The following is an 18,204-nucleotide window of genomic DNA, read 5'->3' as shown; positions in this document are numbered from 1 at the left end:
AGAATTCCATGGACTGTATAGTCCATGGGGTCCCAAAGAGTCGGACACAACTGAGTGACTTTCATACCACGTGTATACAGTTGTTTTCATCTGGTCCCTATGGAAAGCTCTCTTTGCTATCCCCTTATCAGAGAGGAAAATCTACCTTGTTTTACCTTTTGCCTTCGTAAAGTCAAATGTCTCAGTAACTGCAGAATGAAATTCACACACCTAGCACAATGAGACACACTGAGTAGTGGAGAATGACTCTCAATTTGGAATTAGACCAAGCAGACAACTAATGCCAGGCCTCTTACAGGTGATTTTACAGTAAGTGACTTGAGTTTTCTAAACCTGTCTGTCCTCGTTTGTAAAGTATGTGTCCTGACCACTCCATAGCATTGTTGTGTGGATTCCATGGAGAAGGCTGAGCTCCTCATCTTATTCTGTGTCTGTAACAAATGGCAACATACTCCAGTATTCTTGCCTGAGAAACCCATGGAGCCTGGTGGGCCACAGTCCATGGGTCTCAAAGAGTTGGACATGGCTGAGTAACTAAGCACACGCATTTGTAACGTTGGGTTTGTTCCCTGGTGAGTGATAAATATTTAATTAATACATGTTGAATGAAAGGACGAATGAATGAGTAAGGGTTACTGTTTCTCATGGCCCTTTCAAATATTACTCCTAGCAATTATAGATATAGTTATTTGGTTTGTGAAATTGCTTGTTTAATATTTTGACACTTATTTAATTATTAAATGACATACAAATATAATAATAACAATAATGTTAATTTTTTCTTTTAGCACAGATTGTCCAGGATCTAGATAATTTAAATAGAAAAATATATTGAGCCAGGCACATATATATATGATATTAATGTATATGTATAATAATATATGTATAATAATGTATATGTATAATAATATGTATGTATATTGTGTGACATGATGTATATTGTGATAATATATATGTATATTGTGACATGATGACCACAATAAGGTTAGTTACACATCATAATTACCTTGTATGTGTGTGTGTTGAGAACATTTAAGATCTACTCTCTTGATAGCTTTTAAGCACATAATATAGTGTTATTAATTATAATCAACATACTTCATGTTGTTGTTGCTGAGTTGCTAAGTCGTGTCCGGGTCTTTGTGACCCCCTGGACTGCAGCATGCCAGGTTTCCCTGTCCTTCACTATCTCCCAGAATTTGCTCAAACTCATGTCCATTAAACCCTTGATGTCATCCATCTCATCCTCTATCACCTACTTCTGCTCCTGCCCTCAGTCTTTCCCAGCATCAGGGTCTTTTCCAGTGAGTCAGCTCTTCATATCAGATGGCCAAAGTGATACTACATGTTAGAGCCCTAGAATTTATTCATCTTACATCTCCCCATTTCCTCCAACCCCTGGGACCTGCTAACCACCATCCTACTCTCAGTTTCTATGAGTTTGGCTTTTTTAGATTTCACATGTAACTAAGATCATAAAATACTTGTCCTTCTCTGCATTATTTCACTTAGTGCCCTCAGGGTCCATTTATGTTGTCACGTATGACAGGACTTTATTCTTTTTATAGTTGAGTAATATTCCATTGTGTGTGTGTGTGTGTGTATCACCTTTGCTTTATCCATTCATTTGTTGATGGACGTTTAGATTCTTTTCATGCCTTGACTATTGTGAATAATGCTGCAGTGAACATGGGAGTACATAAATCTCTTTGAAACACTAATTTGATTTCCTTTGGATGTATACCCAGAACTGGGATTGCTGGCTCATATAGTACTTCTACTTTTAATTTTTTGAAGAACCTCTACACTATTTTCCACAGTGGAATTGGTGCATCAATTTACATTCCCATCAACAGTGTGCAAGGGTTCTCTTTTCTGCACATTCTCACCAACACTTATTATTTGTTGTCTTTTTGATAATAGCCATTTTCAGATGTTTGAGGTGATATCTCATAGTGGTTTTATCTTAACTGCAATGAGAACCTGTTGCAGAGTTTTCAACAGGGTTAAGATTGATGTTTTTTAAAGATTGTGTTGATTGATGTATGGAGAGTGAATTAGGGTCACGTGAGAGTGAACAGTTCAGAGGTTATTGCTATAAGTCAGACAGGGGATGATGGTGTTTTGGATGCAACAGGTGAAGGTACAAAAAAATGGAGGAATCTGAAATACTTTGGAGGCAGTATCTCTGACTGTTAGAGGAATTGAACATTTGGACAGTGGAGGAGAAGATGGATGATGAAGGTCTCCAGATTTGGGGCCTGAGAAATTGGTTGGATGGAGGAACTACTGGAGGAGTAGTAATTTGATGAGAAAGTTTAGACACATAAACTCAGGGTAACCTTTCTTTCTTTTTTTTTTTTTAATTAAGACTTAAATTTGTAGAGGAGTTTCAGGTTCACAGAGAAAATGGGGTGGTACATTTGTTATGAACCGACACTGACACAGCATAATCACCCGAAGTTCATAATTTACATTACGGTTCACTCTTAGTGTTGTACAGTTTGTGGGTTTGGACAAATATCCTTCATTATCACACAGAGTATTTTCACTGTCTTACACATCCTCTGTGTTCTGCCTGTTCACCCCCTGCTGCTCCCCTTTTTATCTGCATTTCTACCTCTTACTGCAAACCACCTAATCTTTATACTATGGCCATAGTTTTACTTTTCCTGAAATGACATATAGTTGGAATAAAACAGTATGTAGTTTTTCAGTATGTAGTTTTTCAGACTGACATCTTTCACTTAGAAATATGCATTTAGTGCTGGAGAAGGTGTGGAGAAAAGGGAACCCTCTTACACTGTTGGTGGGAATGCAAACTGGTACAACCACTATGGAGAAGAGTGTGGTGATTTCTTAGAAAAACTGGGAATAGAACTGCCATACAACCCAGTAATCCCACTGCTGGGCATACACCCCAAGGAAACCAGAATTGAAAGAGACACATATACCCCAATGTTCACTGCAGCACTGTTTACAATAGCCAGGACATGGAAGAAACCTAGATATCCATCGGCAGATGAATGGATAAGGAAGTTGTGGTATATATACACAATGAAATATTACTCAGCTATAAAAAGAAATGCATTTGAGTCAGTTCTAATGAGGTCGATGAAACTGGAGTCTGTTATACAGAGTGAAGTAGGTCAGAAAGAGAAGCACAAATACTGTATATTAGTGCATACATATGGAATTTCGAAAGGCCATAATAATGATCCTATATGCAGGGCAGCAAAAGAGACACAGATGTAAAGAATGGACTTTTGGACTATGTGGGAGAAGGCAAGGGTGGGATGATTTGTGAGAATAGCATTGAAACATGTATATTACCATATGTAAAACAGATAACTAGTGCCAGTTCAGTGCATGAAGCAGGGCACCCAAAGCTGGTGCTCTAGGACAACCCAGAGGGATGAACGGTGAAGGAGGTGGATGGGGGATTCAGGATGGGGGACACATACGTACCCATGGCTGATTCGTGTCAATGTATGGCAAGAGTCATCACAATATTGTAGAGTAATTATCCTGCAATTAGAATAATTTAATTAAAAAAAGAAATATGCGTTTAAGGTTCGTCCATGTTTTTCATGACTTAATAGTTCATTTGTTCTTAGCATTGAATAACATTCCATTGTCTGGATGTACCACAGTTTATTTATCCATTCATTTACTAAGGAACATCTTGGTTACTTCCAAGTTTTGGCAGTTATGAGTAAATCTGCTATAAACAGCCACGTGCAAGTTTTTGTGTGCGCATAAGTTTTCAGCTCATTTAGGTAAATAGTGGCTCATACAGTAAAGAATCTGCCTGCAGTGCAGGAAACTGGGGTTTAATCCTTGGGTCAGGAAGATCCCCTGGAGAAGGGAATGGCTACCCACTCTAGTATTCGTGCCTGGAGAATTCTATGGACAGTGGAGCCTGGTGGGCTATAATATATGGGGTCTCAAAGAGTCAGACATGACTGAGTGACTAACACTTTCATTTTCATGATTGTTGGATCATATGGTAAGAGTATGTTTAATTTTGTAAGAAATCATCAAACTGTCTTCCAAAGTGGCCTTGGCATTTTGCATTCCCACCAGCAATGAGAATTTCCTGTTGTTCTGCATGCTTCTTAGCATGTGATGTTGTCAGTATTCTGGATTTTCACTAGTAGGTATGTAGTGGTAATGTTTTAATTTGCATTTCTCTGATGACATATGATGTGGAGCATATTTTTATATGCTTATTTGCCATCTGTATATCTTCTTTGGTGAGGTATCTGTTAAAGTCTATGGCTAGATTTTAATTGTTTTTTTGTTTTCTTATTGTTGAGTTTTAAGAGTTTCCTGTTTATTTTACACATGAAAAGATGCTCAACATCACTCATCAAAGAAATGCAAATCAAAACCATAATGAGGTACCATCTCACGCCAGTCAGAATGGCTGCTATCCAAAAGTCTGCAAACAATAAATGTTGGAGAGGGTGTGGAGAAAAGGGAACCCTCTTACACTGTTGGTAGGAATGCAAACTAGTACAGTCACTGTGGAGAACAGTGTGGAGATTCCTTAAAAAACTGGAAATAGAACTGCCATACGACCCAGCAATCCCACTGCTGGGCATACACACCGAGGAAACCAGAATTGAAAGAGACGCATGTACCCCAGTGTTCATCGCAACACTGTTTACAATAGGCAGGGCATGGAAGAAACCTAAATGTACGTCGGCAGATGAATGGATAAGAAAGCTGTGGTATATATACACAATGGAATATTACTCAGCCATTAAAAATAATGCATTTGAATCAGTTCTAATGAGGTGGATGACACTAGAGCCTATTATACAGAGTGATGTAAGTCAGAAAGAAAAACACCAATACAGTATACTAACGCATATATATGGAATATAGAAAGACGGTAACTATGACCCTATACACGAGACAGCAAAAGAGACACAGATGTAAAGAACAGTCTTTTGGACTCTGTGGGAGAAGGTGAGGGTGGGATGATTTGAGAGAATAGCATTGAAACATGTATATTATCATATGTGAAACAGATCACCAGTCCAAGTTCAATGCATGAGGTAGGGTGCTCAGGGCTGGTGCACTGGGATGACCGTGAGGGATGGGGTGGGGAAGGAGGTGGGAGGGGGTTCAGGATGGGGAAGAGATATACACACATGGCTGATTCATGTCAATGTATGGCAAAACCCACTACAATATTGTAAAATAATTAGCCTCCAATTAAAATAAATAAAGAGTTTCTTGTTTATTTTATATAACAGTCCTTTTTCAGATATATACTTTGCAATTATATTCTCTCAGTCTGTGGCTTGTCTTCTTGTTCTCTTGACATTATTAGTGTAGAAGTTTTTACCTTTAATGAAATCCAGCGTATTAATTATTTATTTCATGAATTCTGCCTTGTTGTGGTATCTAGAAGTTATCACTATACCCAAGATCATCTAGATTTTTCCCCTGTGTTCTCTTCTAGGAGTTTCATAGTTTTGCGTTTTACATTTAGGTTTGTGATTTATTTTGAGTTAATTTTTGTGAAGAGTGTGCGTTTTGTGTCTAGAGTAATTCTGTTGCGTGTGGATGTACAATTGTTCTAGCACCATTTGTTGAAAAGATTACCATTGCTCTATTGTAGTGCCTCTGCTCCTTTGTCAAAGATCTGTTGATTATATTTATGGGGGTCTATATCTGTGGTCTATGTTCTGTTTCACTGATCTATTCCTCTATTATTTCACCAGTTCCGCACTGTCATGATTACTATAACTTTATATTAAGTCATGAAGTCAGGTAGTACCAGTCTTCCATCTTTGTTCTTCAATATCTTGTCGGTTATTCTGGGTCTTTTGCCTTTATTTATTTATTTTTTGGGTAACTTTTAGAATCAGTTTGTCAGTATCCACAAAATAATTTGCTAGGATTTTGATTGGAATTGTATTGAATCTATAGATCAGGTTGGAAAGAACTGACAGTTCTGAGAAGTTGAATCTTCCTATTCATGAGTTTGGAAATATATCCTTTCTCTTATATTTAAAAACATATCTGGGTTGTTTCAAATTCAACTTTTCATATTTTCTTAGCAGTTGCAGGATATATTCATTGACAAGGAAAGTGAAATTTTATGTTTTTATTTTTGAAAGCACACTTGTTATTGGCTGTGTTATGTTTCTTAGTACTTTTGATGCAGATGTTGCAGATAGGCCTATGTTAACTACCACATATTGATTTTGTTAAGCTGCATCAGGAGAAATGTGGGGAAATCAGTCATATTTTATCATGAAAGCAAGTCTACTTGGCATTATTTGGCAGAGATGCTGGTTAGATTTCTCAGGTTATTAGAGATAAAGAGCGATTAAGGTGAAAATTTCTCTTTACCGCTTCAGAATGTAAGAAAGGTCACTAAGAGCCAGTCATATTAGATTTTTCATGGTGGGAGGAATGGTTGAAGGCAGACCAAGTGTTCCAACCTGCCAGAATCCTTCAACAGACTCTTTCCATATTTGGTAGCATTAGGCAAATGCCAGTGGGCTCCATTCATGTAAGGAATACGGTACTTATTCCTTAGCTTTTGAAAGGAGCTTACAGCCCCTTTCAGTTCCATTAAAATGTTTACTTTGATGAAGAATGGTTTATTTTAATTCCTAGGCCTATGGAATTAAATAATTGTTAAATATCTATGGTTGGTGCTTATTTTCTTGGTAGAAAATTTAAAAATATTTTACTTGAATAAAAGCAATCTAACTATAGTTGAGGTCAAAGTGGTAGATACAAGAACTATCTTAAAGAGAATCAGGTGACTTCATTTATTTGCTCAAATTGATAATCTGAATTAAATGACATTGAGACACATTGCTAATCATACACTGAAATATCAAAATTGGGTACCAGTCACCAGAAATTCAAATATAAATATATTTTAGATCATTTATTGAGTATATTCCAAGTTTCCCATTTATGGATTGTGTGTCAAAACAGTTGAAAACTATCAAGTTTAAGATCTACTCTTCACTTATTATTTATGCAGTGCAAGAGTTAAGTCATTGTGTAAAATATTACATTACCTTAGTATCCAGTATGGGGATGTGGAGGGTGCCATGCTGCTGCTGCTAAGTCGCTTCAGTCGTGTCCGACTCTGTGCGACCCCGTAGACGGCACCCCACCAGGCTCCCCCATCCCTGGGAGAGTGCCATACACATTTAAAATCTCTTAAATTATTTAACATATGAAAATCCATCTGTGTTACTGTTTATGTAAAAAAGCTCTTCCTATTTCCTTGGCAGTAGCAATTAAGCTTCATTTCTTCCAGGCTTAATGATCACAAAATATGGTGCATATACTCAATAAATTTGCTTATGAAGACTACTGAGTCCTCCTTGATAAATTAAATATCTTTAAAACCCTCCTCCATGAAATTTAGAAACTTCAGATTCATGAAAGGCTATTTAAGAAATACTGAGATTAGGACAGAAGGAAAGAGAATAAAGTTGTAGGATTTAAGCCAAGGTTGAAAATAATTTTGCAATTTACCAGTCCTTTATTGAAAGTAAGCAAAGGTAATTATACTAAAAAATGAGAGACAGTATTTATTTCATTTGTTATCATTACCTGGATATATTTGCTTCCAAGAGTTACTGTAACAAAGCTCTACAGCTGGGTGTCTTAAAACAACAAAAATTTATTTGGCCTGAGATAAACTCGGGACCTTTAACTATATGCATCTTTGAACCTTGCTCTGAAGTTTCTGCTGTCAGTTCAGTACTTACTGATATGTTTGACCTCTTTGATCACTGGTAATATCCCAGCTTGACATATTAGTTGTTTTAAATTGCTGGAACACAAAGTTAAATCCTGTGTTTGAAGAAAACCAGCAGAAGTCTTCATAGTTCTCCTCCTGGTACTTAAATACTAATCATGACTTCTGCACTCCAGCACAGATTACAAGTAATAGTATTTTACTCACATAAATATGCTGATGTTGAGCTTTCTTCCCTTGATATCTGTGAACCTAGAGTTACTGGTGTCAAAATCTTTTCCACAGTGCACAGCCTAGGATGCTATTGGTAGAGACTGATGGGGATATCTGTTAAAAAATTCATTTTTTACTGCCCATTACAAAATGATCTGTACTAATTTAGGATTGAAATTTGATTATGTTAACATTTTGGCTATGAATGTCAGCTTCTATAAAAATGATTACTTTTATATTGAATCACCTAACATTAAATATCATTTTTCTATTTATTCATCCGTATAGCATCCCTGCTCTCCTCTCTACTTGTCACAGTACTTTGCATATGGTAGGTTAAATAAATGTTTAGTAAAAAACAAAGAAAATGATAGTAGAAAAATTTTTGAAACTTCCACCTACTACAAAAAGGGCATATTTAAAATAATTTTCTTTTAGAATTTCATTAAACTAACATTTACTATGAACTTATTGCATTTGAGATATTTTCCTAGGTAATGATAATGAATGGGACCTGGTCCCTGAGCTCACGGTCAAGCTAGAGAGATGGCCAGAAGCACAGGATTGTTACCAACTATAGTGCTACTTACATAAGACTCTAGTTGATTCAGTGCACTTTCCTCACTTCCTAGGACAAGTGTGGACTTTCCCTTTTACTACCTGTTTTAAACCCCCCACCCCTATTACATTCTGGATTTTCTGGAGCGTGGAGAGGTTTGATGGGGTGAGAACCAAGTAATGTCTGCTGGTGTGGGAGTACTGAGTGGTCGAGGGTGAGATGAAGGAGCAGAGGGGAGAGGAGAAGGACATCCTCTGTGGTATAGAAGAGGGATCAGGTGGGACCCTGCACACAGACCCTGGTGCAGAACATGCAAGACTCTCCTTGAAGGTGAAAGCTGAGCTGGCCCTGGGCAAGGATTCAGTTCACATGACTTCCATTGGTTCTCAGGCCCCCAGCTCTTTTCATTTCCTTTGCCCTGATTGCTCCCCTTTTTCCTAGTAGCCTTGAGTCCCACCCTTCCCTCTGCCATACAGATTCTCCTTTACTCTCTTCTTCCATAAAAGAACTTATTTGCAAGATGTCTCCTACCTGCCCCCGCCCCCCCCCCAAATTTTTTCCTAAAGCTTTTGGAGGTCAGGAATCAAACCTTCAAAGGGGGAATATATTTTCTTTCATTCTTTGACTGCAGCAAAAGAAGGGAAGAAGATAGACTATTTCCATATTAAAACAAGTTCAGTTCAGTTCAGTTCAGTTCAGTCGCTCAGTTGTGTCTGACTCTTTGCGACACCATCACATTCCAGGATATCTGGCTCTAGGTGAGTGATCATACCATCGTGATTATCTTGGTCGTGAAGATCTTTTTTGTATAGTTCTTCTGTGTATTTTTGCCACCTCTTCTTAAAACAGGTTAGCACACTGATAATCAACACTTCAGCTCAGTTCAGTTCAGTCGCTCAGTCATGTCCGACTCTCTGCGACCCCATGAATCGCAGCACACCAGGCCTCCCTGTCCATCACCAACTCCAGGAGTTCACTCAGACTCATGTCCATCGAGTCAGTGATGCCATTCAGCTATCTCATCCTCTGTCGTCCCCTTCTCCTCCTGCCCCCAATCCCTCCCCGCATCAGAGTCTTTTCTAGTGAGTCAACTCTTCGCATGAGGTGGCCAAAGTACTGGGGTTTTCAGCTTTAGCATCATTCCTTCCAAAGAAATCCCAGGGCTGATCTCCTTCAGAATGGACTGGTTGGATCTCCTTGCAGTCCAAGGGACTCTCAAGAGTCTTCTCCAACACCACAGTTCAAAAGCATCAATTCTTCGGTGCTCAGCCTTCTTCACAGTCCAACTCTCACATACATACATGACCAAAGGAAAAACCATAGCCTTGATTAGATGGACCTTAGTCGGCAAAGTAATGTCTCTGCTTTTGAATATGCTATTCTAGGTTGGTCATAACTTTTCTTCCAAGGAGTAAGCGTCTTTTAATTTCATGGCTGCAGTCACCATCTACAGTGATTTTGGAGCCCCCAGAAATAAAGTCTGAAACTGTTTCCACTGTTTCCCCATCTATTTCCCATGAAGTGATGGGACCAGATGCCATGATCTTTGTTTTCTGAATGTTGAGCTTTAAGCCAACTTTTTCACTCTCCTCTTTCAATCTCATCAAGAGGCTTTTTAGTTCCTCTTCACTTTCTGCCATAAGGGTGGTGTCATCCGCATATCTGAGGTTATTGATATTTCTCCTGGCAATCTTGATTCCACCTTGTGCTTCTTCCAGCCCAGCGTTTCTCATGATGTACTCTGCATAGAAGTTAAATAAGCAGGGTGACAATATACAACCTTGACACACTCCTTTTCCTATTTGGATCCAGTCTGTTGTTCCATGTCCAGTTCTAACTGTTGCTTCCTGACCTGCATATAGGTTTCTCCAGAGGCAGGTCAGGTGGTCTGGTATTTCCATCTCTTTCAGAATTTTCCACAGTTTATTATGATCCACACAGTCAAAGGCTTTGGCATAGTCAATAAAGCAGAAATAGATGTTTTTCTGGAATTCTCTTGCTTTTTCAAAGAAAGTAGGGAAAACCACTAGATCATTCAGGTATGACCTAAATCAAATCCCTTATGATTATACAGTGGAAGTGAGAAATAGATTTAAGGGCCTAGACCTGATAGATAGAGTGCCTGATGAACTATGGAATGAGGTTCGTGACATTGTACAGGAGACAGGGATCAAGACCATCCTCATGGAAAAGAAATGCAAAAAAGCAAAATGGCTGTCTGGGGAGGCCTTACAAATAGCTGTGAAAAGAAGGGAAGCTAAAAGCAAAGGAGAAAAGGAAAGATATAAGCATCTGAATGTGGAGTTCTAAAGAATAGCAAGAAGAGATAAGAAAGCCTTCCTCAGAGATCAATGCAAAGAAATAGAGGAAAAGAACAGAATCGGAAAGACTAGAGATCTCTTCAAGAAAATTAAGAGATACCAAGGAAACATTTCATGCAAAGGTGGGCTCAATAAAGGACAGAAATGGTCTGGACCTAAAAAAGCAGAAGATATTAAGAAGAGGTGGCAAGAATACACGGAAGAACTGTACAAAAAAGATCTTTACAACCAAGATAACCACGATGGTATAATCACTCACCTAGAGCCAGACATCCTGGAATGTGAAGTCAAGTGGGCCTTAGAAACCATCACTATGAACAAAGCTAGTGGAGGTGATGGAATTCCAGTTGAGCTATTTCAAATCTTGGAATATGATGCTGTGAAAGTGCTGCACTCAATATGACAGCAAATTTGGAAAACTCAGCAGTGGCCACAGGACTGGAAAAGGTCAGTGTTTGTTCCAATTCTGAAGGAAGCCAATGCCAAAGAATGCTCAAATTACTGCACAATTGCACTCATCTCACACGCTAGTAAAGTAATCAACACTTAGACACAAACAATTATGGTAGGAATAATTGTTTCCTTTAGTAGAGGCAGATAGAAAAGTTTATGAGAGCTATAAACCTAGTCGAAGCTATGATTTTTCCAGTAGTGATGTACAGATGTAAGAGTTGGACCATAAGGAAGGCTGAGCACTGAAGAATTGATGCTTTCGAATTGTGGTGCTAGAGAAGACTCTTGAAATTCTCTTGGACAACTAGGAGATCAAACCAGTCAGTCCTAAAGGAAGTCAACCATGAATATTCATTGGAAGGATTTATGCTGAAGCTCCAATACGTTGGCCACCTGATGCAAAGAGCTGACTCACTGGAAAAGATCCTGATTCTGGAAGAGATTGAGAGAAGGAGAAGAAGGGGATGACAGAGGATGAGATGGTTGGATGGCATCACCGACTCAATGGACATGAATTTGAGAAAATTCTGGGACATAGTGAAGGACAACAAAGCCTGGTGTGCTGCAGTCCACGGGATCGCAAAGAGTCGAACATGACTGAGTGACTGAACAACCACAACAACAGCATGAGAGCAAAGTGGAGGGAGCCAGAGTTGAGTGCAGCCTTACCCCGGGGAGGGGTGTTGGAGGTGGGTTGGCAGATGTGTAGGATTTTAAGAGAGAATTCCAAGTGGGACAAAGATGTGCAAGGAGCCATAGAGGAAAGAGCTTTGGGCAGGCAGGAGTGGATTCTGTGGGGCAGTGGTGGGCGCTGCGTCAGCATGGCTCAGGAAGAGCTGATTGTGATGGGCCATGTAAGATGCGCTGAGTTGGGACTTGACCTTCCAGGCAATGAGAAACTATTACCTAAAACAGAGGCACCCTTTCCTGCCGTCCCTCTAAATCAGTCTAGATGTTAATAGCATCCCTCAGCCTCACAATAAATTTGGGGTCGTCCTGCCAACTCGGGCTCACCCCGAGAAGCTGGTGAACAGCTGTCATCTAGTAAATGAACCGTATGTTTAGTAGGAAAGGCTCTGCCTTCTCTCATTCCTCCCAGCCTGTCTAGTTAATCAATACTTGTATATCAACAGAGAGCTGAAGAAAAAGAAGGGAAGATAAATTATAGTTGTTGAGTAAGATGGAACCTGCAGATTCATGGAGGCCTTCGAGGGAAAAGCAAGGTCTAATCGGCATTTCTTATCTTCTTGGCTTGAGTTCAGGTGATGAATGGAAATGGATTGACGGACACTGGTGACAAGGCCTGGTGCTCCCAGAGTGATGAACTCCTGCCACCTTTGTCTGCTCACTCCTGTGCAAAATGAGGAGTTGGCTTCACTTTTTCCTTTGTTTTCCTCTTGCTGTCGAATAATTTCAAAAATCATTTAAAAAATGATTTAAAGAGTCATCACTTGTCCTGCCATGTTGGTCAAGAGTATAAGTTTAAATCCCAAAATAATTTTAAGTAACCCATTTAGAAGTAATACCAAAAAGGTTAATATTTATCAGGAAGGATAAACATTTAAGTTTTACCCTTTTCAGATATCATCTCGGGGATATTTATCCTTTCAGGTCTCACTTAATCTACACAGTTTTTGTCTTGAACGCATCCTGATGCCTCACAGGCCTGACCGGGTGTATTTACTGTGATAGAGCATCTGTAAATCTTGTCTGCTGATGGGTACAGCCAGAGACTGCCTGGGTGAATTATTACATATGTGAGCATGAAAACGAAGTGCTCACTCGAAGGGCACAAATGTTGGGAGTTACCTGAGGGCATTTTGAAAATGGCAAGTGTCTGTAACTATGATTTCAAAAAGGACATCTCATCTAATTAAAGGCAGTAGGCATCACATTAAAGTTGTAAATCATGTGCTTGGAATTTCATTTGGGATTCCACATGAAATCTCATTTAAGACATTTACCTGGACATTTGAATCTGGGTAAAGTGAGAGATGCCTCTGGACTCTGTTTTTAGGGGCAGATATCCACTGGCTTCCATTGCAATCATTCTTGAGCTTTCCTGGCAGAACTTCTCCCCAGCCTTTTCTCTCCTGTTGATTTCCCCTTTTGGTGGCTGTTGGCCTGGTGCTGTCAATGTTAGGATGAAGGCAGAAAGGTAGTTGACTAACAACCATCGTTGGTGGGGGTGGATAAGAAGCCCAGGGGTAAAGAAAGGTATTGTTGTTTCTGTTTTTCTTTTTCTTTTAAAAAGTTTTCATTTTGTACATTTTTTTGTTCTGTCACTCAGTTGTGCTGGACTCTGCGAACCCATGAACTGAAGAATGCCAGACTTCCCTGTCCTTCACTATCTCCTGGAGTCTGCTCAGACTCATGTCCATTGAGTCAATGATGCCATCCAACCATCTTGTCCTTTGCTACCTCCATCTCCTCCTGCTCTTAATCTGTCCCAGCATCAGGGTCTTCATATTGAAGTATGGTTGATTAACAATGTTGTGTTAGTTTCAGGTGTACAGAAAAGTGATACAATTATGCAAACACATGTTTTCTAACTAAAAAATGTAGGCAGTTGCCCAGGGGGTGTTAATGCAGGTTCTGCCTTTATTTAAAATCCTAACATCTTAGAATATCTGATATCACACTTGAGAATTGGATTTAGTAATTTTGAGTGGGGAATCCCAGAAATCTGGCTTTAAATCAGACATTCCAGGTGATTATTTTTTTAATAGAATGTTGCTTATTTTTAAAAGTTTTATTATTATAGAAAATTTTAAGTAGTCACAACAATAAAGTTAAATAATGAACCTCCATGCATCTATCACTCACTTTCATCAATTATCAATATTTTTTAATCTATGTACCCATTAAGAGTTTTCCCCTATATATTTTAAAACCAATCCAGATAGCTGGTTGTTTCATGCATCTCTGGGATCAGAGTTTTCAGGGGCTCCCATCATGCAGGTGTGAGTGATTAGTCAGAGAGTTGATCTCAGTCCCTGATCCTCGGCCTTTGGATGTTGACGAGCACTGCTGATACCAAAGCCCTTATCCTAAAGCATAGTGGTAATACCTAAGGTGGCCAGCCTCCACTCTGCAGCTATTTGATGTGACATTTACTCAAAATCACATTGTTGGACTGTTCTGTGTGACCCAAAGCCAAGGCAAACAAAGATACACCTATGAGGCATCACATTCCAAGAGCTTAGAAATTATATCCCAGAAGCTAAGGGCAAAGAACAGACCTCTTTTAACCTCTTTTGAGCACAGTTAATTTTTTTTTTACTGTATACCTATTATATTATAGTTATTATTATAGCAGAAGGAGAAACCATAGCCTGCTCACCAGGGGTACCACTTAGAGTCACTCAGGAGCCATTCGTCCCTCCTCGGGAGTGGAAGATCATTCTTGGGGTTGCTCAGAGTCAGCCCAGCACATGTGGTTGGGGGAGAGAAGATGAGCCTGTGAGAGGAAGGAATTTCCTTCTCTGTGTCCCCGTTCTGTTAGCATATTGGGCAAGTGGTGATTATAAACACTGCAAATTCTACTTAATAAGTTAGTTTTTCTCAGGGGGTCTGAGATATTAAACCAAAGAAAACCAATGCCATCTTTGATCATAACAAAAGTGATGAAAAGAAGTTACACTATAAGAAATGATTAGGCTTGAGTTGAGGGGTTATAAAATTAATGGACATTGTGGAATCTTAGTTTCCTTTTGAACTCTCTGAAAAGTAGTGTTGTTGATTTTTACAACTGGAATTAAAAAGAACTCTAGGTCACTTAACTCTTCCTCTTGCTCACTAAAAACTTCACTTAATCATCTCAGGCAGACTGAAACCTCTCCTAACTACAGAACCTCTCAGGAAAATCTGTTAGATGGGGCTCCTTTTCACTCTTATCAGAGATAACTGCAAAAATGTGCATTAACCATAGGTTATTGAGCAGATACCCCACCGCTTGCTAGGGCACCCAAATGGAAGAATTTATCCTAAGCATCTGCCTTTGGCCAATGAAGATAGCTTTGATGATGAGTCCTTACTAGCAGAAACCTTGTTTTACTCTTGTCTGCATTCTCAGTGCCCATCCCAGGGCTTGGCAGTCAGTAGGCACTGCCTGAGACCCTTCAAAAGGAACCCTGAAAGTAATGGTTTCTGTATAAACGTTTACTGTGTCCAGGTTAACTTTAGTTTGAAAAAATTTTGAAAGAGCATGTTTTATTAGTTACTGAAATAATCCACACTAGGTGGCTCAGCTGGTAAAGAACCCACAATGTGGGAGACTTTATCCATGGGATCCCAGAGAGGCAGATACACTGAGTGACTTTCACTCTCACACTTTCACTTTTACATGCAGAAAAAGAACTGGAAGCCTGTAATGGCATAAAATGTTGGGAATTTTTTAACAAATTAAGCAAATTAAACAAATTTTCACTGTGCTGAAATATCACTGAAATAATAGCCAATTCAGAGTTGATGGGAAGAATAAGAAGAGAGAATGAAAAACTTAATAACATAATAAATATACAAGAATAATTAGTAAAACTTGGTATCAACTTAATTAGCTTAAAATAATAATTTATTTATTTATATATATATTTTAAATGGGGTGTTTTAGCCTTCTTAGTCCTTTTATTAGAATTTTCTTTTAATTGGCTGATAATTGTTTTACAGTATTATGTTGGTTTCTTCCAAACATCAACGTGAATCAGTCATAGGTTTTTATTGAAATATTTCACATGTAAATTAAATCATTCTTTTTCTGAATTATTTCACTTAGTATGCATCTAGAGATCCATCAAATTTGGAAAACTCAGCAGTGGGCACAGGACTGGAAAAGGTCAGTTTTCATTCCAATCCCAAAGAAAGGCAATGTCAAAGAATGCTCAAACTACTGCACAATTGCACTCATCTCACACACTAGTAAAGTAATGCCCAAAATTCTCCAAGCCAGGCTCCAGCAGTATGTGAACCGTGAACTTCCTGATGTTCAAGCTGGTTTTAGAAAAGGCAGAGGAACCAGAGATCAAATTGCCAACATCCGCTGGATCATGGAAAAAGCAAGAGAATTCCAGAAAAACATCTATTTCTGCTTTATTGACTATGCCAAAGCCTCTGACTGTGTGGATCACAATAAACTGTGAAAAATTCTGAGAGAGATGGGAATACCAGACCACTTGACCTGCCTCTGGAGAAACCTATATGCAGGTCAGGAAGCAACAGTTAGAACTGGACATGGAACAACAGACTGGTTCCAAATAGGAAAGGAGTACCTCAAGGCTGTATATTGTCACCCTGCTTATTTAACTTCTATGCAGAGTACATCATGAGAAACGCTGGGCTGGAAGAAGCCCAAGCTGGAATCAAGATTGCCGGGATAAATATCAATAACCTCAGACATGCAGATGACACCACCCTTATGGCAGAAAGTGAAGAGGAACTAAAAAGCCTCTTGATGAAGGTGAAAGTGGAGAGTGAAAAAGTTGGCTTAAAGTTCAACATTCAGAGAAGGAAGATCATTGCATCTGGTCCCATCACTTCATGGCAAATAGATGGGGAAACAGAGGAAACAGTGTCAGACTTTATTTTTTTGGGCTCCAAAATCACTGCAGATGGTGACGGCAGCCATGAAATTAAAAGACGCTTACTCCTTGGAAGAAAAGTTATGACCAACCTAGATAGCATATTCAAAAGCAGAGACATTACTTTGCCAACAAAGGTCCATCTAGTCAAGGCTATGGTTTTTCCTGTGGTCATGTATGTATGTGAGAGTTGGACTGTGAAGACGGCTGAGCACCGAAGAATTGATGCTTTTGAACTGTGGTGTTGGAGAAGACTCTTGAGAGTCCCTTGGACTGCAAGGAGATCCAACCAGTCCATTCTGAAGGAGATCAGTCCTGGGTGTTCTTTGGAGGGAATGATGCTGAAGCTGAAACTCCAGTACTTTGGCCACCTCATGCAAAGAGTTGACTCACTAGAAAAGACTCTGATGCTGGGAGGGATTGGGGGCAGGAGGAAAAGGGGACAACAGAGGATGAGATGGCTGGATGGTATCACTGACTTGATGGATGTGAGTTTGAGTGAACTCCGGGAGTTGGTGATGGATAGGGAGGCCTGGCGTGCTGCGGTTCATGGGGTCGCAAAGAGTCAGACATGACTGAGTGACTGAACTGAACTGAACTGAGAGATCCATTCATGTGTTGCAAATGGCAAGATTTTTTTTAATGACTTGGTAGAATTCAACTCAATCTTTTTATGTAGTACTCATCTTCTTTATTCATTTGTCTGTTGATGAACACTTAAGTGGCCTCCATATCTTGACTATTGGAAATAATGCTGCAGCGAACATTCACGCATTTATTTTTTTGAATTAGTGGTTTTTACCCCCTTTTGGGTAAATACCCAGGAATAGAATTGCATGATCATATGGTAGTTCTATTTTAAATTTTTGAGGGACCTCCATACTGTTTTCCACAGTGACTGTACTGATGTACATTTCCACCAACGGTGCACAAGGCTCCCTTTTCTCCACATCCTTGCCAACACTTATTTGTAGTCTTTTTGATAATAATCATTCTAAAAGATATGAGGTGATATCTCATTGTGGTGTTGAATCCTTGGGATTAGTGATGTTGAGTTCTTTTCATATATCTGTTGGCCATCTGTATGCCTTTGGAAAAATGTCTATTTAGATACCCTGCCCATTTTCTAACTGGATTATTTGTCCTTTTTGATATTGAGTTGTATGAGTTCCTTATATACTTTGGGAATTAACCTCATATTAGATATTTTGTTTAAAAATATCTTCTCGAATCCAACAGGCTGCCTTTTTATTTTGTGGATAGTCTCCTGTGCCATGCAAACCCTTTTTAGTTTGATGTAGTACCATTTGTGTATTAAAATTTTAAAAATAG

This window comes from Ovis canadensis, chromosome 1 (assembly GCF_042477335.2).
Source record: "Ovis canadensis isolate MfBH-ARS-UI-01 breed Bighorn chromosome 1, ARS-UI_OviCan_v2, whole genome shotgun sequence".
NCBI classification, from domain to species: domain Eukaryota; kingdom Metazoa; phylum Chordata; class Mammalia; order Artiodactyla; family Bovidae; genus Ovis; species Ovis canadensis.
This window is presented reverse-complemented; position numbering follows the sequence as displayed.